The sequence below is a fragment of the Monodelphis domestica genome, chromosome 2 (genome assembly GCF_027887165.1).
Source record: "Monodelphis domestica isolate mMonDom1 chromosome 2, mMonDom1.pri, whole genome shotgun sequence".
Taxonomy (NCBI): domain Eukaryota; kingdom Metazoa; phylum Chordata; class Mammalia; order Didelphimorphia; family Didelphidae; genus Monodelphis; species Monodelphis domestica.
This window is the reverse complement of record NC_077228.1, coordinates 436011473-436032735: the sequence shown is the minus strand read 5'-3', so window position 1 is coordinate 436032735 and position 21263 is coordinate 436011473. Positions and strand designations below refer to the sequence as shown.

Genomic DNA, 21263 nt, shown 5'->3' with positions numbered 1-21263 from the left:
CAAAAAACATCATATTTATTATACACCACTATTTTACGTTTATTTTGTTATTATTTAATTATTCAGTATTTAATTCAATTGCCCATCTACAGTACCTTTCTTAGGCACTTGCATGGGAAGACTAAATCAGTGATTTTGCCTTTCAATAACATGTCATAACTCTGGACAACACATTTCTTATCCATTTAGTTTTTCTAAGCTCTGTAGGTCTCTCTCTTTGAATAAGCAAGGACTTCAGTTAGAAGGATCAATAACTTTCTGAGTCTTAAAGTAATTAGCACAATGTCATCTGCAAATAGTACTTGAAACCTCACTATTTTAAAGATAATTCTTCCATTTGGACTCTACAGAAGACATCCTCTATGTCTGGTGATGGCATAGGGTTGCAAATATTATAACGCCAAGTTTCTGAAGAATCAAATATATGGGTGAATAAAAAGTCAATGGAGAGGTACATGTTAGGCACAAGTAGGAGATATTTCCAACAATGACCTTGCATAAAAAGTGGGATTTTTATTCCCTTTGATTATTTTAAGTTAATCAATGAAAAATTTAAAGTATCCCTACTTTACCCTTAGTAAGTCACTAAGAAAGTTCACACCTAACAGATCACAAGCACTGCACCCCTACATTAGGCTTCTCCTTATGCCCTCCACCCCAGCAAGTTTAGGCAAATTGAAAGACTATATTTGATTCCTGAGATGTGAGGAGGAGAGCTAATGGGTGGAGAATACTGTATATAAGCAGGAGTCTGAGAGAGATTTGCTCTCTTCATTCTCGGACTCTCTTCATGCTTGGTGCATTCTTGGGATCTTCACTCTTGAGCCCTGGTGGCTCTTGCTGAGGGAGGACTTCTGCTTTGGTGTTTCGCCATTGGATTAGTTTTGGGTTGGATATCTCTGTGCTGGGAAGGAGTTCAGCTTCAGTGACTTGCTTGGGTTGAAGAGACTTTCATGTACTTACACCTGGAGATTGGAACTTTGTTGGGGGAGGGAGCTAGATTTCTTTGGAGCAGACTTAGAGTGGTAGGCTAGAAAATTCCTTATCTCCTTCCTATATTTCCCTCTCTTACTATCACTATTTTGCTGTAATAAAGTTACTAAATCTACTAACATACTCATTGTTTAATTTTAAATTTTTATAAATGGCAGCCACAATTCTTTTTTTTAACCATTAGTATCTTTTTCAAACCAAAATTTTAACTATTACATTTAATACCCAATTTTAATTATTACACCTTCAAAATTCAAGAGTGCTCAAAGTTGTGGGCTATTGCCAACATTCTTGATATTTTAGGGTGTATTTACATTATTTAACTTCTCTCTTTATCAATGAAGTCATGATCAATCAAAGATCATGTTATTACAGAGAACTAGATCTCACTTATAGAGCTGTTGAAGCTCTGAAGGCTTAAAGCAGACTAAGGTAGAACATTGTCAATATTCTTTCAATAACAGGCATTGCTGCTTCCCCATTCATAAAATGGGTCATTCCAAAATAACACTCAAAGAGGACTCTAACCCCTTCTGAAGTTAAACTCCAGAGGAAAAAAAAATCCCAAAGATTTAATTTGATTTTGGCCTTAAAAAACTACTTAAGCAACTCTGACAGCTCAAGTACATAATACTTCACCATTTCTTTAAAGATTATGTTTGATACTATACTATGTATAGTATATGAACTATGAAGGACTAAACCATTATAAGCAAAGGAAGTTTCCAAGACAATCACATGATGATTCATGATGGAAAATGCTATCTATAGCCAAAGAAGAAACTGTTGAAGTCTGATTAAAGATCAAAGCATGCCTTCTTCCTCTTTATTTACTTCATGAGTTTTTTTTATTGTATGTGTGATATGTATCTTATCTTTTTTATTGTATGTGTGATATGTATCTTCTATCATGACATGAGAAACATGGAAATATATATAGCATGAAAGCACTAGTATAACTTATATGAGGCTATTTAATACCTTGGGGAAGGGGAGAACGCAGGGGAGGAGAAAATTTGAATCCTAAGATGTTAGAAAACAATTGTGAAAAATTATTTCTACATGCAACTGAAAAAAATGAATAAATGGAAAAATTTTAAATAAGACTATATTTGAGTTTTAATATCATTAATAAAGGACATCAATTAGGAATCATCAGCCCACAGATAAATCCATGCCTATTAGCCATTCTCATCTTCCCTACCATCTTAGATGTCCTTTACCCCCAAAGTTTATCCTGTTTCCTTTTCTTTTTTAAAAGTTGGTCTTCTGTCTTGGAACTAATGTTTATTATGATTCTAAGTAGAAGGTAATGGTTGTGGGTTGTTTTTGTTTTGTTTTTTAAGAGTTAGGATGAGGTTTGTTGAGTGGAAGGTGGGAATGGATTAGAGGTTCAGTTAAAAGATAGTAAAAATTGAATAGTCATTATTGATCTACATTTTGAAGAAGTTTGAGAATCACTTTCTTAGATCCATCAAGATAGAAATTATCTTAAAAAGGACAAGAAAAGGCCTAAAAATGTGTTCATTTCTAGACAATATGAATTATTACTAAATGAGAGAAATCATTATGGTTTAAGTGAATTTCACTTAGCATGAAAAGTCCTCATTCAAAGAAGTTGACAACCATTATTAGAATCTTATATTAGTCACTTTGAGGCTACCAAAAGGAATATTATAAAAACCACTCTCTCAAATGTTCTTTTTAATCAACAGACAATAGCCTAAACTATTTGCTTTCCATAGGGGGAAAGATAAAAAGAATAAACCATTGTCAGTGAAGCAAAATGCCAAGAGATGTGATATTTCATAAGTGTAATAAAACTATTTTGATGTACTTATACAAATGAAAGATATATGAACAGAAATGAGATCCTTATATTCTACTTTATGATTAAAAAAATAACAGTCCAAAGAGTAGGACATTATCGGCTGAAAGAAGGTGAAACTCAGGAAACAATGTTGCAGAATTTTCCCCAAGTTAAAGCAAGATAATACTGGAAGGATATTAATCATACTGACATTTTATCTGAGCAAATGATAATAGTCTCAGGAAATTTAATCTCAATGGAAAACATTTTTCTTGATTTTGGTCACAAGGTCCAAAGCCAGTCAGTCTTTTTCTGCAACCAAATACTTCCAATAGATCTTGCTTTCATGTTCAAAGATACTGCTGGAAGATTGAATTATCCATGTGCACAAGTATGACTTACTTAAAATCCCAATGCCATTGGTTCTGTTATTTGTCCTGCATGGAGTACAAGGATCATTTGTGTTTCAGTCTATCTTTTTTATGAAATTGGGTACTAATTGATGCTCCATATCTTTGCCTCGCAGACTTTTTGACAACTTTGTTGGAAATATGCTATCTCATCTTTCATCATTATACAGCAACAAGATCTGCCAGGGATTAGTGTCCATGATGGAATGCTTGGAAGTCTTCTCCTGCCCATGTTGTTACTATCATCCCATAGTGACTTGTCTAATAAGGGATGCTTGAGATTCATACTTTCCATTAATTTCCATCACGTTGAAAACCCAGTGGTATTGATTTGCCACCAAAATAACCTTAATGCCAGAGTATTAGCTCCAGTTTGGGGTTCATGTAGTGGTGGTAGTGGTAGCAATAGTACTGGTAGCAATAGCAACAATAGCTAACACTTATGAAGTGCTTTTGGTGGTGTAGTGGATAAACCTGGAGTCAGGAAGACTAATCTTAATGAGTTCCAATCTTGGATACTTAACTAGCTGTGCAAGTTATTTAATGGTTCCTCATCTGTAAAATGAGCTGGAGAAAGAAATGGCAAAGGTTACAGAGAGTTGGCTTGACTAAAACAACTGAACAAGAATGACTAAATATGTTGAAGTCTCAAAACAATGTTGTGAGGTAGATACTATAGATATTATTATCTCCCTTATTATCTCTAAGTAAAGGAGCCAAGGATCTGAGAGACTTCCACCAAATAAGCCTCATCCTAACTCTTTAAAAAACAAACAAACCCTTTCCTTCTGCTTAGAATTGATGCTAAATATTAGTTCCAAGGCAGAAGACTAACTCTTAAAAAAAAAAAAGAAACAGAATAAGCTTTGAGGATAAAGAGCATCTAAGATGATAAAGACAAAATCTTGCTTCCTGTCTTGAGAATCATGAAGAGAACTTTTAGTGTTTGTTTGAGAAATCTCCAACTATCATCAATGGCATTCTATCAGTCATGTAACAAGTTGGGTAAAACCACTGCTGTCATATGCCTTTAGTCTATTCTAGAGCTTGCTGTTATAAAACAATTATTTGATAAGCATTTATTAAATACTAAGCAATGGGATAGTCATTAAATATAAAAATATAAAAGTCCCTACCCTTAAAGAGTTTACATTCTTCTGGAAGAAAAATTATGCACATATATAAGTAAACAAAATAAATAGTAAATACAAAGTGATTCTTGATCAAGAAAGTCACTTTGGCTAGACTATAGGCTATGTGAAGTGAGGTGGAGTAATATATAATAAGGTGGGATCTGTGGGTTGCAGAGGAATTATGAATAATATTATTTCATCTTAGAGTCAATAAGGAGCCAGTGATCTTATTGAAGAGGAAATGACCTGTGCTCTAGGAAAATAACTGGTAATTCTATGGACCATGGATTGGGAAAGGTTGAGGACTGGGGCAAGTCCCTTTTTTACAGGATACTAAGGCTTTTATTTATGAAGTTTTTATGTCAAGGTCAGAAATGTTAAATAGAATGCCATCATCATCCCTTGTATTATGCAGCTTTAGACACAGGTAAACGACTGCATAAATTCAGAGGTCACTTAAAATTCTGAATGTCTTTGATTTTGCCTATGTCTGAAGCCTGCCATAGTTATTTCTTAGAGACTTGGTGGCACTCAGAGGTAATCTTTGATCTAATTGGTACCATCATGTCTAGGGAAGGTCTGGGGAGGACAATAAGGCAAGATGAATGAAACCCAGACTAAGTCTAAACATAGAATTGTTATCACTGTACCAATTTAGGACATCTTAATCAGTGTTTGGAAAAATGTATAGTTAATTATTTTCTACATAAAGGAAGGATAAAATGAGAGGAAATAAACCAGGAGATCACGAAATCATAGATTTAGATTTGGAAGTAATGTTGGAGTCATCTAGTTTAACTCTTTCATTTTATGGATAAGGAAATGGAAGTCAAGATATATTAAGTTATTAGCCCCAAATTACACTGAGTCAGAATTTGAATACAGTTCTTCTACTATTAAATCTAACACACTTTCCACTGCACAATAAGGGAAAAAAATATTTTGACAGTCAAAATGATAAAACACCAAGATACAAAAGGAAGGTGTTGCAGTAATTTAAGTTCCTTAAAAATATTCACAAATAAAAGATACGATCACAGTCCTTAATGATTAGTTTAACTCTCTAAAGAAAAGAGAATTAATTACATTATTTCTCCAGATTTATGACAGATCTATTATGTGCTGAAGAGAACCAAAGGGACTATAGCTATTGCTAGAAAAGATATAAACAATGTGGAAGAGATGACAAAAATAGAATCATACCATAATCCAATTTAGAGTCCAACCTTCTACTTAATGCAGGAATTATTGCTACAACATCTCTGACAAGTGACATACTCTCCTTAATACCACTGGTAAAAGGAAGCTAACTCAATCCCCTGGTGTAGGTTTATTTTTGTACAGCTCCATTAGGTAGATGTTATATTAAATCAAAATCTATCTTCTTAGAACTCCCATCCATTGCTCAGAGTTCTGCTCTTAAGAGTTACGCAGACCCAATTTGCTCCTTCTAAATATTCTAAGCCAGCTAATAGGCTGTCACCAACCTATCCAATCTCTAAATTTCCCCACAAAAACAAAACAAAACAAATAAAAACAAGAAAACAAAAACACCTTACTTTTTAAACTCAGTTTCTTCAATTTACATGACCCAGCTCCTCACCATTCTGATTATCTTTGTTTGGATATATGAATGGAATAATAAAAATAGAGCTGAACTCAAATAAGAAGAGAAGAGACATAGGTTCAAATTACACCTCTGATACCACAGCTCACTTAATTTCTATAGGTCTGTTTTCTTATCTGTAAAATTCAATTCAACCAACACCTATAAGATGATTACTTTGTGCAAGACTCTTGTGCTAGACTCTGTGAACACAAAGATAAAAACAAAACAAAACAAAACAAAGACAAAAACAACAACAAAAAATAGGGCCTTGCTCTCCAATCTGCAGCAACCCTCTTATGGGGTTATTGTGAAGAAAAGATTAAATCATGTATTTCAGTTCATTGCAAAGTGCTTCTCCAACAATACTTCTACCATTTATCATCCCTGCTAATTTGACATGAGTATGGTTATATGTTGAAGTTGTTTGCATTTCTCTCAGTAATACAAAGTACTTTCATTTGCAATTTTCCTTTTGGATTGTTGGTTTATATTATTTAACCATTTATCCATTGCAGAACGGCTCTTAGTAATATATATCACCATCAATTGCCTATACGTCATGAATATCAAGTTCCTTTGAATATTTTTGAAAAAATCTATCTTGATAGTCTAGTACTGATTTGTTCTTGAAAAAGCTTGTTAATTTTATATAACAGAAATTTTGTATTTGCTTTTTGCGATCTCTCATATCCCTTGTTATTCCAACTACTGTAAAAGGTATCTTCTTCCATTTTCTCTTTTTTTTAATGATGTGAAAATTTTATATTTAGGTTACATATACTTTTTGGAGCATATTGTAATGTATAGTTATTATTGCTATTATTGTTTGTATGTAACCATGGAAAAAAGGAAAAAAGCTGCCCAATCTGGAAGTCTTTTTAAAAATGTTTGGCCTGACTGATTGGGTCTGGTTTTTTTTTTTTTTAAATCACATGTAAAACATATAACCAATGCTTAAAAATTGGATAAAGTGAGACCATGGATCCTTTTCTAAGCACTAAACTATTTTTGCATTAAAGTTTTTTTATCCTATTAAATAGTCAAATGATGTATTTGATACTTAGCCTTTATATGTAGATATATAAACACATTAATAAAAATCAGATGTGTGTGTGTATGTGTGTGAATAAAATGGCCTCAATTGTTGATATCGCAAATGTGACAATGAGGTTTCAATGTATCCAAATTACCTTAGTTTACCTGACTTTACAATTCTAATGGAACTCTCTACTTAGAAAAAATTCTGGGCTGGTTCTGGAAGATTTAAACGTTTACTGTCAGTCTTTGGCATCTGAAAAAAAAATTGAATTTAAAGCTTGCAATGATGAATCCTCTCCATTTAAGGCCCCTTTGGGAATTCTTAGAACATTTCTTATATTTGATGGGATCTTGGCACACATCAAATTTAAGTGCATTTGCAAAGAGCTACTTAGAAAAGAGTAGGGGGGGTTGAAGTCTTTTTCTCTCTAGGAACTTCAATTATTTGCACTCAAAAGGAGTTTTTGAGGGGGTGAGAAAGTGATAGATATAGATTTTAAAATTCATATCCTTTGCACAAATAGCAGTTAGCAAAGCTTATTTGAGGATATAGTGATTAAGGAACTAAATATTGACATATGTTAAACTCCCTAAGTCTCTGGAACATACAGATAGGCTCAACCTTACCCTAAGAGGAAGTGCAGAAGAAATGTAGTTTAATCATCTATTCATCCAGAATGTATCTCCTGAAAAGGTGCAGATGATCATATGACACAGTTCTGGAAAAAAAAAATAAAATTTTAAGGAACATTGTTTTAGGTTAGAATTTTCTCATTTGAATTTATTTCATTAGCAATCAATAAAAAAATCCTTAATTCTATTTTTAAAATGATTGAAGGGACTGAAAGTTAATAATTACTGAATCATGGGCCATTCACTAACTGGGCAAACAACATAGGCTACCTACAACAAATGGAACAAAATGACTATCTGAAAATAGTTACTTGGGCTTCCTTTCATGCAAAAAGAAGCATCTGGAAGGTCTAGGACCAGCTTATTCAGTTATATCTAAACTCATCAGTCCAAAATGTGTACCATCTTTTATCATATATAAATACACAAACACACACACTCACACAAAGCCATGAACACACATGAGCAATATGTGAAGCTGATAGCAAGTTGTTGTATGGCTCTAACCAATAGTGTCTAAAACTACAACTTACATACCCTACAAAACAAATCAACTGAGGAATCATGAAGGATTACCTTTATACATCAATCTAGTTTGTAACCTTAAGCAAATTATTTAACCTGTGTGGGGACTAATTTCCTCATCTAATAAAACAGGAGGTTCAGCAACATAATCTCTAAACTTTCTTCCAGCTCAAATAGTCTAATATCACATTATGGTTCTGACTTTTACTTATTGGATTACTTGTGGAGCGATATATATATTACTGGGAAACATTTCCTTTCCTTAACCAATTAAATTATAGTTCAACCATGGATGAAAAGATAAGGTTTCCATAAATTATTGCAAAGAATTCTATTGGTTGCTCTGTTTAAAATTATACCTTCTTAATTTATGTGACCAGCATGCCACAACTATATCACCATATCAACTATGTATGGACCAATCAAATTCTAGGACTTGAAGTCAAAATATTAAGGAGTACTTCTTTACTCTTTGCTGTTTATAAAGTGAATCTTCATCAGAAAGAGGTTCATTCTTTACATGGTACTCCTATAATAATACAAAGATTGCCTAAATTTTATGAAAATATCTGAATATTATTGAAATGTATTCACTTCATTTAAGGATAATTATCCTTACATGAGAAAAGAGGACAACATGTAAAAATGAAAAATACACATGAATTTTTATTCTTAAATTCTAAACCTTAATGACAATCAAATTTCCACATTTGGGCTATCTATGATATATCTACAAGGACATAAAGATAATGCTGAACAAAACAAGGGGTAGGAACAAAAACTGGAATAGATCAAGTATGTGATGAGTAGCTTTATGCTAAAATTGGCATGATTTGGGGAAGGATGTCATCAAATATTAATTCTCAAGATCTTTGAAGACCAGAGAATATCAAAGGTATAAGAGGAACCTGAACCAAAAAAGATGACTAATAAATTAGAGAAAATACCATTAACTGATAATCCAAAGATCTTTCTTTCTCCATCTCTTCAGAATCTTTATGAGATTAATCAACAGGTACATCAAGGTGTCTTTGATATTGATGAGTGGACAAACTTTCACAAACTATATTCCATAATAAGCTGGATCTTACTAACAGAGATGGAAAAATTCCCACACTCATTATTATCCTTGTTGAATATTTGAAAAATCATTTGATTCAATAAAACAAAATACTCATTTTAACAGTTCTCCTCCAATATTTATATTTGTTCCATGTTAAAATCATTTACAGAGCCCTTGAAGGATATAAAAGTATTTCTTTCAATAATCTCTATTAGTATAAAGTAGGTATAAAAAGTGGAAAAGTATGCTGGTCAAAGGCACTGGCTACTATCATATTGGGTGTTCGGTACAGAATCCAGCTAGAGGGAATCCTTTCATTTGGATTCCTCTGGATCAGTACTGTCAAACTCAAAACAGAAATGGGGTCCACCAAGCCTTACATAAGAATCTCTGGGGGAGATATTGACTTTAAAACCATGTTAGTACTATATTTGTTCTATTGCATCTTCATTGATTTTGTTAAGTATTTACAAATTACATTTTAATTTGCTTTAAGAGACACAAGCATTATGGACTGCAATGTGGCCCATAGTCTGCATGTTTGACACCTGTGCTCTAGATGTTTCAGTTTTAAAATAACTATACTGGTTTCATGAAAGTCAGAATGTGGCAGGTTCACTCAAATGAGATCCATACCTAAAAAATTGGTCCTAATTTTTGGTATGGTAAAAATACTAACTATATAATTAATTTCTATTGTCGAGATTATGATATGCAGTTGTACGGACAACCCCTTGAGCCATTAATACAAGTTTCAGGGATAGACACTATAGATGGATAATGATTTTGTTCAAAAATTAAATAAGAGAATGGGCTAGACTACATTTTGGAATTAGCACAGGGTTTTAAAAAGACATCAGCTTTCTCCTTGAAACAAAGAATCATTTTTCTTTTTCAAAATTAATTTAGATTTTATTTAATAGAATTAACTTAATTAATTCTATTAATAGAATGAATTTAAATAATTCAGAATCATTTTCCATGGTTACATGATTCATGTTCTTTCCCCTTCTCCACCTAGCCAAGCAATTCCCCTGGAGAACCATTGTTTAATACCAAGATTATTCTATCAATGCTACATGACGGTGAATCACAGAACACTACAGTCGAAAATATGAAGATTATAGTTTGCCAAAAGGGCAATGAAGAGGTACATGGTGAATGACATATTGCAACATATAACCAACAAAGAATTATACTGGAGAAGTTACATGGAGAATGTAATAATATTGAAATATGACCAGAAAGGAAAGTGGGTAATCACGTAGCAAGTACAAGGAAAAAACTGATGGATAGCTAATGTGGTGCACTGGCACCCAAACAATGTCAAGAAATCGAAAGAAAGGACCTTTAGCATACCAGATGGACCCCCTCTGGAGAATTCTCAGGAAAGTCATAAGCAAGAGGAAAACAGAAAGAAAAGGTGGGCATGGATTGCAACCTTGGAATGGGGAGGACTTGGGTTCAAATTTGATCTCAAACACTTCTGACCTGTGTGTCAATTAACCTCAATTGTCTAGCCTTTCCTGCTTTTCTGTCTTAGAATTGATACTGAGGGGGGCAGTTAAGTAGTTCAATAGAGAGTCAGGCCTAGAGACGAGAAGTCCTGGGTTCAACTCTGATCTCAGACACTTCCTGGCTGTGTGACCTTGAACAAGTCACTTGACTTCCATTGCCTAGCCCTTACCACTCTTTTGCCTTGGAACCAATATTTTGTATTGATTCTAAGACAGAAGGTAAGGGTTTTTAAAAAAATAATTGATACTAAAATGAAATTCTAAGTTCCCTAGAATCAAAGAATCTCAGAGTTAGAAGGGACCTCAAAAGCCATATAATCCAAAAAAAAAGAATCCCTTCTATAATATAACCAATAAGTGGTCATTAAGCTTTTAAACATCTCTAGTGTATAAAAGTCTACTATTCTCCTTGGAGCATCCAATTTCACTGTGGGAGTTTTTTTGTGTTTTTTTTTGTTTTTGTTTTTGTTTTTGCAACTTCTACCACTGCTCCTACTTCTATGCTCTGAAAATATGCAGGATTTTTTGCACAAGAGTCTTTCAAACAACTGAAGGACAATCATAAAAACCCCAACCTCAAGTCTTCACTTCTTCAACCTATTCATTTTTTCTTTCCAACGAAATTCTTATATGACACAAATTCAGCTAGTATATAGATGAAACTTTTCCTTTTGGAGTTTCAGGAGTTGATTGATGACAGATCCTTTCTATCTTTGCCCTCTATTTCTAATATACCTAAGCATTTTCATTTATAATTCTTTAACTACAGTGTCTAGGCTTTTTAAAAAAAATCACAGTTGGCAGAATGTTTAATGATTCTTAACTTATTTCTTATTGTTCTATTTTCCAGGTCAGGTTTTTTTTTTAATATCAGATATCATAAACTTTCTTCTGGGGTTATTTCCCCAATCTTTTGATTTTGTTCAAATATTCCTTGCTATCTAAGGTAGTCATTGATTTCTGTTTGTTCTTTTCTTGTATTAAGAAATCTAACACTGAGAGCAGGCTCACCACCTACTCTTCAAAGCTATTTTTTCTTCCTCCAATTCTCTCAAGAATTTTTATCTCATTTAAAAAAATTCTTGCTTCATTTCTCTAGTTATTCATGTAGTACTTCTAGAATTTCATTGTTTTCTTATTGTCTCTGTTTGCAGTTGTCACAAAGATATTCTCTCCCTTGGGGGAATCTTTGTATTTGCATTCATTTTTTATACTACTTTGTATTTTTAAAATCATCTCATGTCTCCAGTTTTACTTCCTGAATTTGGACTTTGTGACAGGGACAGGCTTTACCCTATCCTATGCTTTTTGGTGGAGTAATATTATCTTGGGTTGTTTGTTTTCCTATATTGAATGCTACTCTTAGAATTGAACCTTCATGGATTTTGGAGGATCAGAATCCTAGATGTTCAGAACCCTCTTGGGCATCCCAGGAGAGGACACTAGGATCCTATTACCCCTGTTCCTGGGCTTCCTGGTATAAGCACTGCTGTACTACATGTTGGTTGCTACCACTGCCTCCCCTCAGATTTTCAATGATCTCTTCTCTGGGTCTTTCTATCCACTCTAAGGCTCTTATTGCCTCAGAATACTAAGTTGTATAAGTTACCTATATCCCATCTCTGGTCCTGCTTGCTAAAGACTATCTTGTCTTGGCATTGACTTTGCTAGTGGAAACCTCTTCATGTTGCTTTTGGTCTACTGACAAATTTTTTTATGTGAAAAAGTCACTTGGTAGAGTTTTCCATTGGATTTCTTTATAATTATTCAATTGTGCAAACTTCAGAGTTTTCCTAGAGTAGGTAGAGAGCTTAACTATCTGTCTTATGAAAGCAAATTCTTGGTTCTCTATTATGAGTTTACACTTGTGATAAGGGAATCCTTTATTCTCTTTGCCTAGTTGGAGTTAAAACTTTGGTTAACAGTAACTTAAGTACCCTTACTTAGTACCTCACTAGATTGTGAGGACAGGATTAACTCTCCTTTGTTTACCTTTTGAATTAATCAACATAAGCAATACACCCATACTTAACCCTAAAATAAGGGAAGTCCACAAACTCTTAGTACAGGAGTTTACACCTCCAAAAGGAAGACACCCCTACTTAACCTTATGTGGGGGGGAGGTCTGCAACCCAGGTGCTAAACTGGGTGACAACTCAGAAACATGTGGATTCTTAGGAGGAGAGTTAACATCTTTAGAGGTGAGAAGTCAATTCCACAGATAGTGCCCCTCAGCAGTGCTGGACAATTTGGAAACAGTGACTGGCCAGAGATAAGACAGTAAACCACCATAAAAGTCAAGAAATTCTTTCAGTTGGAGAGGTCTTGGGAAGTTGAGTCTCCTGGAGAGTATCTCCTGGAGATAGTCATCAAGGGAACTTCACTGGACACTTTGGCTTGGATTGTGGCTTCAATTTAGACTGATTCCTGGACTACTTCCCTGGGTGAGTGAAAAAGCTGACTCCCTTCCTAATTTCCTAAGAGACTAGTTTCCATCTTGGAAGAGGCCATGTGGTTCCTCACTAACCCTAACTCTAACCCTCCTGCCTGAGGACTAATATAGGTATTTTCTCTAATCTCTTTCACATTTCTCTACTTTATTGTTTCCCCTCTATTTTATATATATAGATATAGATATAGATTTTATATATATATATAGAATAAACTTCTGACTTGAGATATACTCATTTCAGTGACTATGTTATTTCATATAATTTAAGTTCAAACATTAAATTTAACCTTTACAGCCTCCTATTAAGATAAAAAAGATTTCCTGGCAATATAGTTAATATTTGTTTGCAAAGGAGTCCTTGATTTGCAATCAGAGGACATGGATCCAAATTCCAGTTCTGCTACTAATTACATCTACTGAAGTGAATCACTTCACTTCTCCTGAGTCTCAGGTTTTTTTCTTTTAATCTGTAAAGTCTAGGGTTTGACTAAAATGATCTGCAAGGTCTGTTCTAGCTCCAAATTTGTGATCCAATGTCAAAAAAGTGAAATGTTTTCAGAAGAGACTGAAGCATAAAAGTCAAGAAAGAGTGACTTCATGTTCTTTAGGCTAGCAAGAATGAGAAAAGAAATGCCTAGAAGATCTCTTCCCTGACCACATGCTGAGAATACATTTGAGGTGGATGCTGTCATTGAAATCAGCACTGATACATTGGTAACAATGCTGACTCAAAACCTTTAAGGAACTAGAGAAGACATAAATAATAAATAGCAAACTAGTCAAGTAGATAGACAGATAGATAGATAGATAGATAGATAGATAGATAGATAGATAGATAGATAGATATAAAAATGCCTATGTACTGACCTAGTAGTTGAATTTATTTATATATTAATTTGCACAACAACATTCCTAATTCTATCTAGACTCTGAGAACTCATACGCTGTCTCTTATTTTAACTTTATTTCTCCATTTTAAAAAAATGAGATCTACCAACTATTCAAATAAGAATTAGGTAGTTAGTACAAAAAATTAAAACTGGCATTTAAAAATATATATTTTGTCTATATACATTTTACTGTCACCTGAGGACTATTAAAAAGGAAGAATGTCATGCTTGAATATGTTGATATATATACATATGTAAATATAATTACATATGATGGAATATTGAGAAAAAGCAAAAAATAGATACAATCAATCATATCTTCAAAAGAGTACTAAAAAAGATAAAATAATGGAAACCATCAGAATATTTTATAAATATATCTATAATATGAGTCCCAATTTTCATATAACTCAAATTTTGTAGATGAAGGTGTCCACTGACAATGAATCTTATTTCCCTTTTTCAAAGAACAGGCATTGTAATTGAAGAAAAAAAGACAAAGCAGGGAGACAGAGAACGAATATAAATGGATTCTCCAAATAAGTGTCTTCCCTAAACACTGAACATTTCATATCTTCAATCAAAATATTAAAAAATTCCTTCTAGAGTACTATTTGATCTGGAGGTGGGCTTTTTTTTTCATTATTAAAAAAAAAAAAAGACTGGTGTGCTCCTGCCCAAATTAAGAATCCCATATGGTGAACTCAGACCCCTAACACATAGAAACAGTTTGAGCACATTAAATATCTCTCCAACAACAACAACAAAAAAGTATCCTTTAAGCTGGCCAAAGTCAGCAAAGATCTGATTCTGACAGATTGGAATTTTTAACACCAATATTATTCAAATTCAGTCCTAGCTTATGTATATATTACACTACTATGAGCGGGATCAACAAGAGACGGTAATATTTGGCTTTGATTACTGATCATTTGAAATTTAAATATTTATATTTGGAACACTTGAAATGATAAAAATTTTAAGTTAAATAAGATTTTAGATATTATCTAGCTTAATCCCTCATTTTTACCAACACTGATAAACTGAGGCCCAAAGAAGAAAGGCAAATAACTTACCTAGGAAGATACAGAGCCGTGACTAGAATCTAGATTTCATGAATCTCATTCCAATTGGGTCCCTTCCATTAATGCTACATGAATAGATAGCAGGGGCTGATTCCCTAACTACTCTTCTATTTTGTTCTCCAGGTTACTTGTTTAACTTTATGTAGATCAAAGTCATTTAAATCATTAACATTCAATTAGTTAGGTTAGTGATTTAAAACAAATAGGTACCTTTTGCAAGTTTCAATTACTACCATTTAACATCCCTAGAGTCAAAAGCAATCTACCCAGAGATTTTTAGCAACCCAATGTTGTACTTAGCCCTGAAAACTAATAAAGCCATAGGACATAATCACTTATCCACTGCTCCCATAGTGTAATAATTGACCTTTAATGCTAGACAACATAGGAGCATTTAGAAATTATCATTGTAGGTGAATGCAATTAACTATATAACTAAATTATCACTTACTAAAATAATGCATTTAATAACAATACAAATTATAATTAGAGAATATATCTATTTCTAATCATGTGGCCTATTCATTAAAAAATTTGCCCCACCCAGAATGATTTACACCATGCAATTATTCACTGAATTAAAAGATTTTTAAAGAAATATATGGATTACAGCTAAAATTTTGCAAGTACCCCTTGCTGAATTGATATAACAAATTAGTGCAATGTCCAAGCAAGTATCACCAGACCACTCGATCCTCTAAATTCTTAAATTTTGTAGGGACTTCTTTGGCAGTAGCTGTAAATCTGAATGCAAAGTACTTGGGTATTGTTTTTTTTCCCACTAGGAATAACATAAATGGTGGTGAGAGTTTTTAAAAACTCATATTTGAATAGATTTTCAAAAGATTTTATTGATGACTCCATTTGGTCTTAAAACAGTTGCAACCAAAAGCAAAAAAAAAAAAAGGGGGGGGGTTTGGAAGCAGGGAGCAGATGGACAAATAATGTCACCAACCATTTATAATATCACCATGATATAACAGGAATAGGTCTTATCCCCCACCCCACCCCCCTACCCCTCGATTTTGAAGATTTATTAGTCTTCACAAAGCTAAAAGATTTCTCTTCTTCCACCTCCCCCATTCTCAGTCTTGAACCCAAAGCCTTAGTCTTGGAATTCAGCTTCCTCACAAAGCAAGCCCAAGAGGAAATTCACAGGTAACATCCATCATTTGCAAAGCTATTGTCGAGGTCTGGTGAGCTCAGACTTCCCTCTCAGTATTTATAAAACTTTCACTGCCTGGTGGCTGCAAACTGTCAAGGATACGGAGCTCACTTATCATAATAGTCCATTCACTTAGGGCATGTCTTCTGGGGGAAAGCAAGCTGAAGTTCCTACTTAACCTGTGCCCTTAAAAAACATATCTTTTCCCTTTTCCCACTCTCCTCTGCGCCTCCCCCCTCCCTTATCTCCTAGATGTTTTGTTAGCTACCTTCCTTTGAAATTCATTTGTTTTTCAAATCTTGTTCCCACTTTCTCTCTGGGGGAATGGGGATGGGCTGGGGGACAGTTTACTGTCCAGGATTTTCTTTAACCTCACTAACAATCAGTGCTGCTTATCAATTCAGATAGGGTTTGCCATGGAACAAAATGAGAGGAGGAACATTTTCCAGGGGCATTTTCTATCCTATCATTAACTCCTGGTGAGTCACTGACCAGTAGAACTTCATCTGCAGCCCTCTGGTCAGAGAGGGATCATTTGTTATCACAACCAGCCTCTAGGGTAGTGTGAGAGGTTCAAGAAACAATGCACAAAGCACTTAAAGGCATTGATTGACTCAGCCCTCCATCCCCCTGTATTAGAGCAACTGTGGACCAAAGAGCTAATGTCAATTATCAAATGCTAAGCATAATAAAGCAAGGATGTACCATCCTTCAGCAGACCTTAGAAAGTTAAAGAAACATTCCCTTCACATCAAAGGGTGGCTAATTATAATGAAAAGAGGGTTATAGCAAGACTCCCGAAGTGTCAGAATTCTGGATATGTGGAGCAAAGGCTTTTTCCTTCCCATCATAAATCAAAGTTCTCATCATTTATAAAGTTCTCCCACATGTGAGAAGTGTCCTCTCTGTCCGCCCCTCTTCCACACCAAATAGAGAAAAGATTTTTTAAAAATTGCATCCCAACTGTCCAACTCATTGCATTCCCAAGATTGGTGTACTTTCAACTAATCTGGATTCAGATTGGAACTAGGGTGGCTGGCACTTCAAAAGGGATGAGGGTGAGGGGCTGATTGGGGTTCCCTGTTGTAATATATTCTAACAAGCAGATGCATCCTATTATCCAGTAACATTGACCTCCTGACATTATAATACTCAACTTAATACACTTCCATAGGCTGTCCCCCAAGTCTGAAATGCCCTCTTCAATTTGGTCTCCTGGACTTCCTGGCTTCCTTCAAGTGCCAGCTAAAATCCCACCTTCTATCAGAAGCCTTTCCTAATTGTCCTTAATGCCAGAGCTTTCCCTCTGAGAATACCAATTTCTCCTAAATATATCTTCCATGGCATAGATTCCATTGGAGTGGAAGCTCCTGGAGAGCAAGAGCTGCTTTTTTGCATTTCTTTGTATCTTTAGCATTTAACACGGTACCCAGCATACATGTTGACTTGACATGTAGGGAACTGGACTGGTCACTGGAAATGCTAGTGATAAGAATGTAGTTTGTGAGACCGGATATATAAACAGTAAGATAAGGAGGAAAGGATAAAAGTGTCACGGGAGCGATATAAAAAGCTGCTATAGCACAGAGAAAGTCATTCCATCACCAAGGGCCAGGGTACCCACTGGAGCTTCCATGAGGGTATTATCCCTTCAGTGCCTGAAATAAATGGAGCATGGTACAAAGTGTAAGCTATATAAAAGTTGATTGATTGATGAGCAGAGAAGTCAAACAAATGGATAGAATTGGGAAGGGAAATTTAATCAGAGGAGAAGCACAGCCACAAAGGCAACCAGGTGGCACAGTGGAGAGAATGTGGGGTCTGATGTCAGGAAGACTCATCTTCCTGAGTTTAAATCTGGCCTCAGACACTTAGCTGTGTGACCCTGGGCAAGTCACTTACCCCTGTGTGCTTCAGTTCCTCAACTATAAAAATGAACTGGAGAAGGAAATGGCAAATCACTCCTGTATCTTTGCCAAGAAAACACTAAATGGAGTCACAAAAAGTCAGACACTACTGAAACCACTGAACAACAACAACAAAAGCATCACCCCTCCTCCAAAAAAAAGACATGAAGGTGATAAAGAATTATGGTAGTTTGGGAAAATAAGAAAACTAATCTGACTGAATAGCAGACATACAAATAAGAGTAGAAACACTGGCTGAGGCAAAACTAAGGAGATCTTCAAATGATAAGATTAGGGATTTGAACTTTATACTGAGTGCTTTGGGAGAGCCATTGAAACAAAAGCAGGGGGAATATGGAAGGTAAATTTTTAGTCTTGAGGATTCATGGGATAATAAATATACAGCTTAAGGAATCATTCAGAGATCATCTAAATCAATCCTCCTAATTTATAGATGAGAAACTGGGACCAAGAAAGACATTAAGGGACCTGTCCAAAGATCCTTACAAAATCTTCTGGCTTTCCAAGCCCTTCGTCCCACTCTACTCACCCCATGCCCCATTCCCCTACCACATACTCTTCAATCCAGTGACACTGGCTTCCTTGTTGTTCCATGAACAAGACTCTCCATTTCTAGGCTCCAGGAATGTTCTCTGGCTGTCCCCAGATTGGAATGGTCTCTCTCTTCAGTTCCATCTCCTGATTTCCCAAGTTTCTTTCAAATCCCAGCCAAAATCCCACTTTCCAAAGTAATCCTACTGTCCTCCCTCTGTTAAATATTTCTGACTTATCTTGTGTATAGCTTGTTTATACAAATTCTGTGTTTACTTATTCTCTCCCTCAATAGGGTCAGGTACTGTCCTTTACATCATTTTGTATCAACAGAGCTTAGCACAGTGCCTGGCACATAGAAGGAGCTTAATATTAATAAACACTTATTGACTAAATGGTCCAAAGTAACACAGGTAATTGACAAAGACAGAACTTTTAAAACCATGTACTCTGGTTCCAAATTTAATACTTTCTCTTTTTCTTCTTAAATGAGCTAAATCCAGGTCTGAGGCCACTGCTGGAAGTTTGGAGAGGCTAATCAACTTATGCATAATGGGGCTAGAAATCTTAATCAAACTCAGCATCCTGGCTCATTAAGGATTCAACACATTCTAAGTCCTTCAGGGCCTCTTTGATTTTTTTTCTTTCTTTATATTGTTCATTTTTGTAAGTGAGTAATCTTATAAACCAAACCCCTAAAACATAAAACCAAACAAGTGAAAAACTGTATGTTTTCATCTGCCTTCTGAATCCAACAGTTCTTTCTCTGGAGGCAAATAGCATTCTTAATTAGAAGTCCCTCAGAATTGTCGTGGATCATTGCATTGCAGGACCTCTTTCAAAGGAAATAGATTCAGATCTTCCAGGAGCCACAGAATGGGTTTATGTGAAAGATGCTGGTAAAGATCATACCAATCCCTAAGTAATGAATTCAGTTGAATAACTGTTTATTGCATTGGAATAACTGCCCGATTTTAAGGTAAAGAATCTCATTTGATTCTGAGCTTTTCTATTTACTATACACCTATGTGATCTAGAACAAGTAATTCATTTACTTCTTCTAGCTTCAATTTTCTTATCTACAAAAGGAGATCATCTCTAAGGTTCTTTCCAGATTGGGATCTCTGATTCCCCCATCCCTATGTCAGTATCAGTGATAGAGCTGTGTAAAGTGAGATTATTCTTCCATTCCATTCTTGCATGATTATATGTCACTTTAGAGTCTTAAGACTTCATTTTTTTATTAACAAAATAAGAAATGTGTATATATCATAATACATACTATATATACTAAATAATATAGTAATATAGTAGTATATATATGTAATATATATATATTGTTTAATTAGAATTTGAACCCTAGGACTCTAAATCTCAGCTTCCCATGTTCCTTCTCACATTACGTTTTAGAGATAAAGTTTGTGTGTAACTTCACCCCTCTCTCTCTTTTCCTTGTGGACAGGGCTGGGAAAACTTTTCTTTACTCAGGTTTTTACTTTTGTCTTTTTATTTCTTCTACTTCAAGTAATTATTAATAAATCTTATAAAATATAATACTTGGAGTTATTGGATATTAATTTTAATCTTACAGCATACTTCCAAATCAGAAACTAGAATGATGTGAACAAGAAGTATTGGTCTTCCTTCCTCTTTCTACCATCTATAAAACAAATACCCTGTCAACATTTAATCAGTCATTTAACCAATATATAGTTAAATGATTATCATAATTCAAATAATGTGTTAAGTACTAGGGAAAAAAAGAAAAAGCAACAACAGTTCCTGCCTTCAAGGAGTTTATACTCCTATGTGGGAGACAACATGTATACAAATAAATACTTATTCCATTGTTCCTCCTCATTACAAATCCTTATATTTATTACCAGGTGGTAACAAAAATAAGAGAAAAAGAAGGAAGAACACAAAGTGAAGAAAGGTATCCATGAAAATATCATCTGCAATTCTTTTCAGGAGCTGAAAAGAGTCAAAATAGAAATAGGCTATCAAAAGAAAGAAGAGATCTTACCCAGCCTTCTATTTCTTTTTCTTTATCCTTCCAGGCATCACCAATTCATTACCTTGTTAATAGAAGCCCTGGGCATATTATAATCTTATCTTTATATCAGAAAGGAGGGAAACATGCATTTTAAAAGTTTTTAAATTAACCCAATTATGTCTGTAAGTTAAAAAAAAAAACCTAGTCCACAAAAATTAGGGAGTTTTAATGCAGAATTGCAGTTTTCAAACAGTAAAGAGTTATTGTTGAAAACTCATATTCTTACTTATATGATTTTTAAATATTCACATTGGCTTGCTCAATCTTTAGACAAGGAAAATGTGACTGATTTGTTTTTCCTTTATATTAAAAGAAAAATTCAATCCAATTACAAACTATAACACTAGAATAAGATTTCTAAATCTTTGATCTCTTCACTTTTCTAATTTCTACATATACTCTTCTTTCTATTTTTATTTCCTACT

The 21263-nt window shown here is 34.4% G+C and overlaps 1 protein-coding gene across 2 annotated transcripts in view; it reads right to left on the bottom strand.

The window, feature by feature from the left end:
- Positions 1-21263, bottom strand: part of TIAM2 (TIAM Rac1 associated GEF 2) — a 317964-nt gene that overhangs the window by 193236 nt on the left and 103465 nt on the right. Inside the window, exon 3 of one of the 2 annotated variants that reach the window (XM_007484791.3) lies at positions 7621-7712. The exons of the other annotated variant lie outside the window; for it this stretch is intronic. The gene's annotated coding sequence lies outside the window, so the exon portion shown is untranslated. The remainder of the gene's footprint in view (positions 1-7620; positions 7713-21263) is intronic. 2 annotated transcript variants of the gene reach the window in all.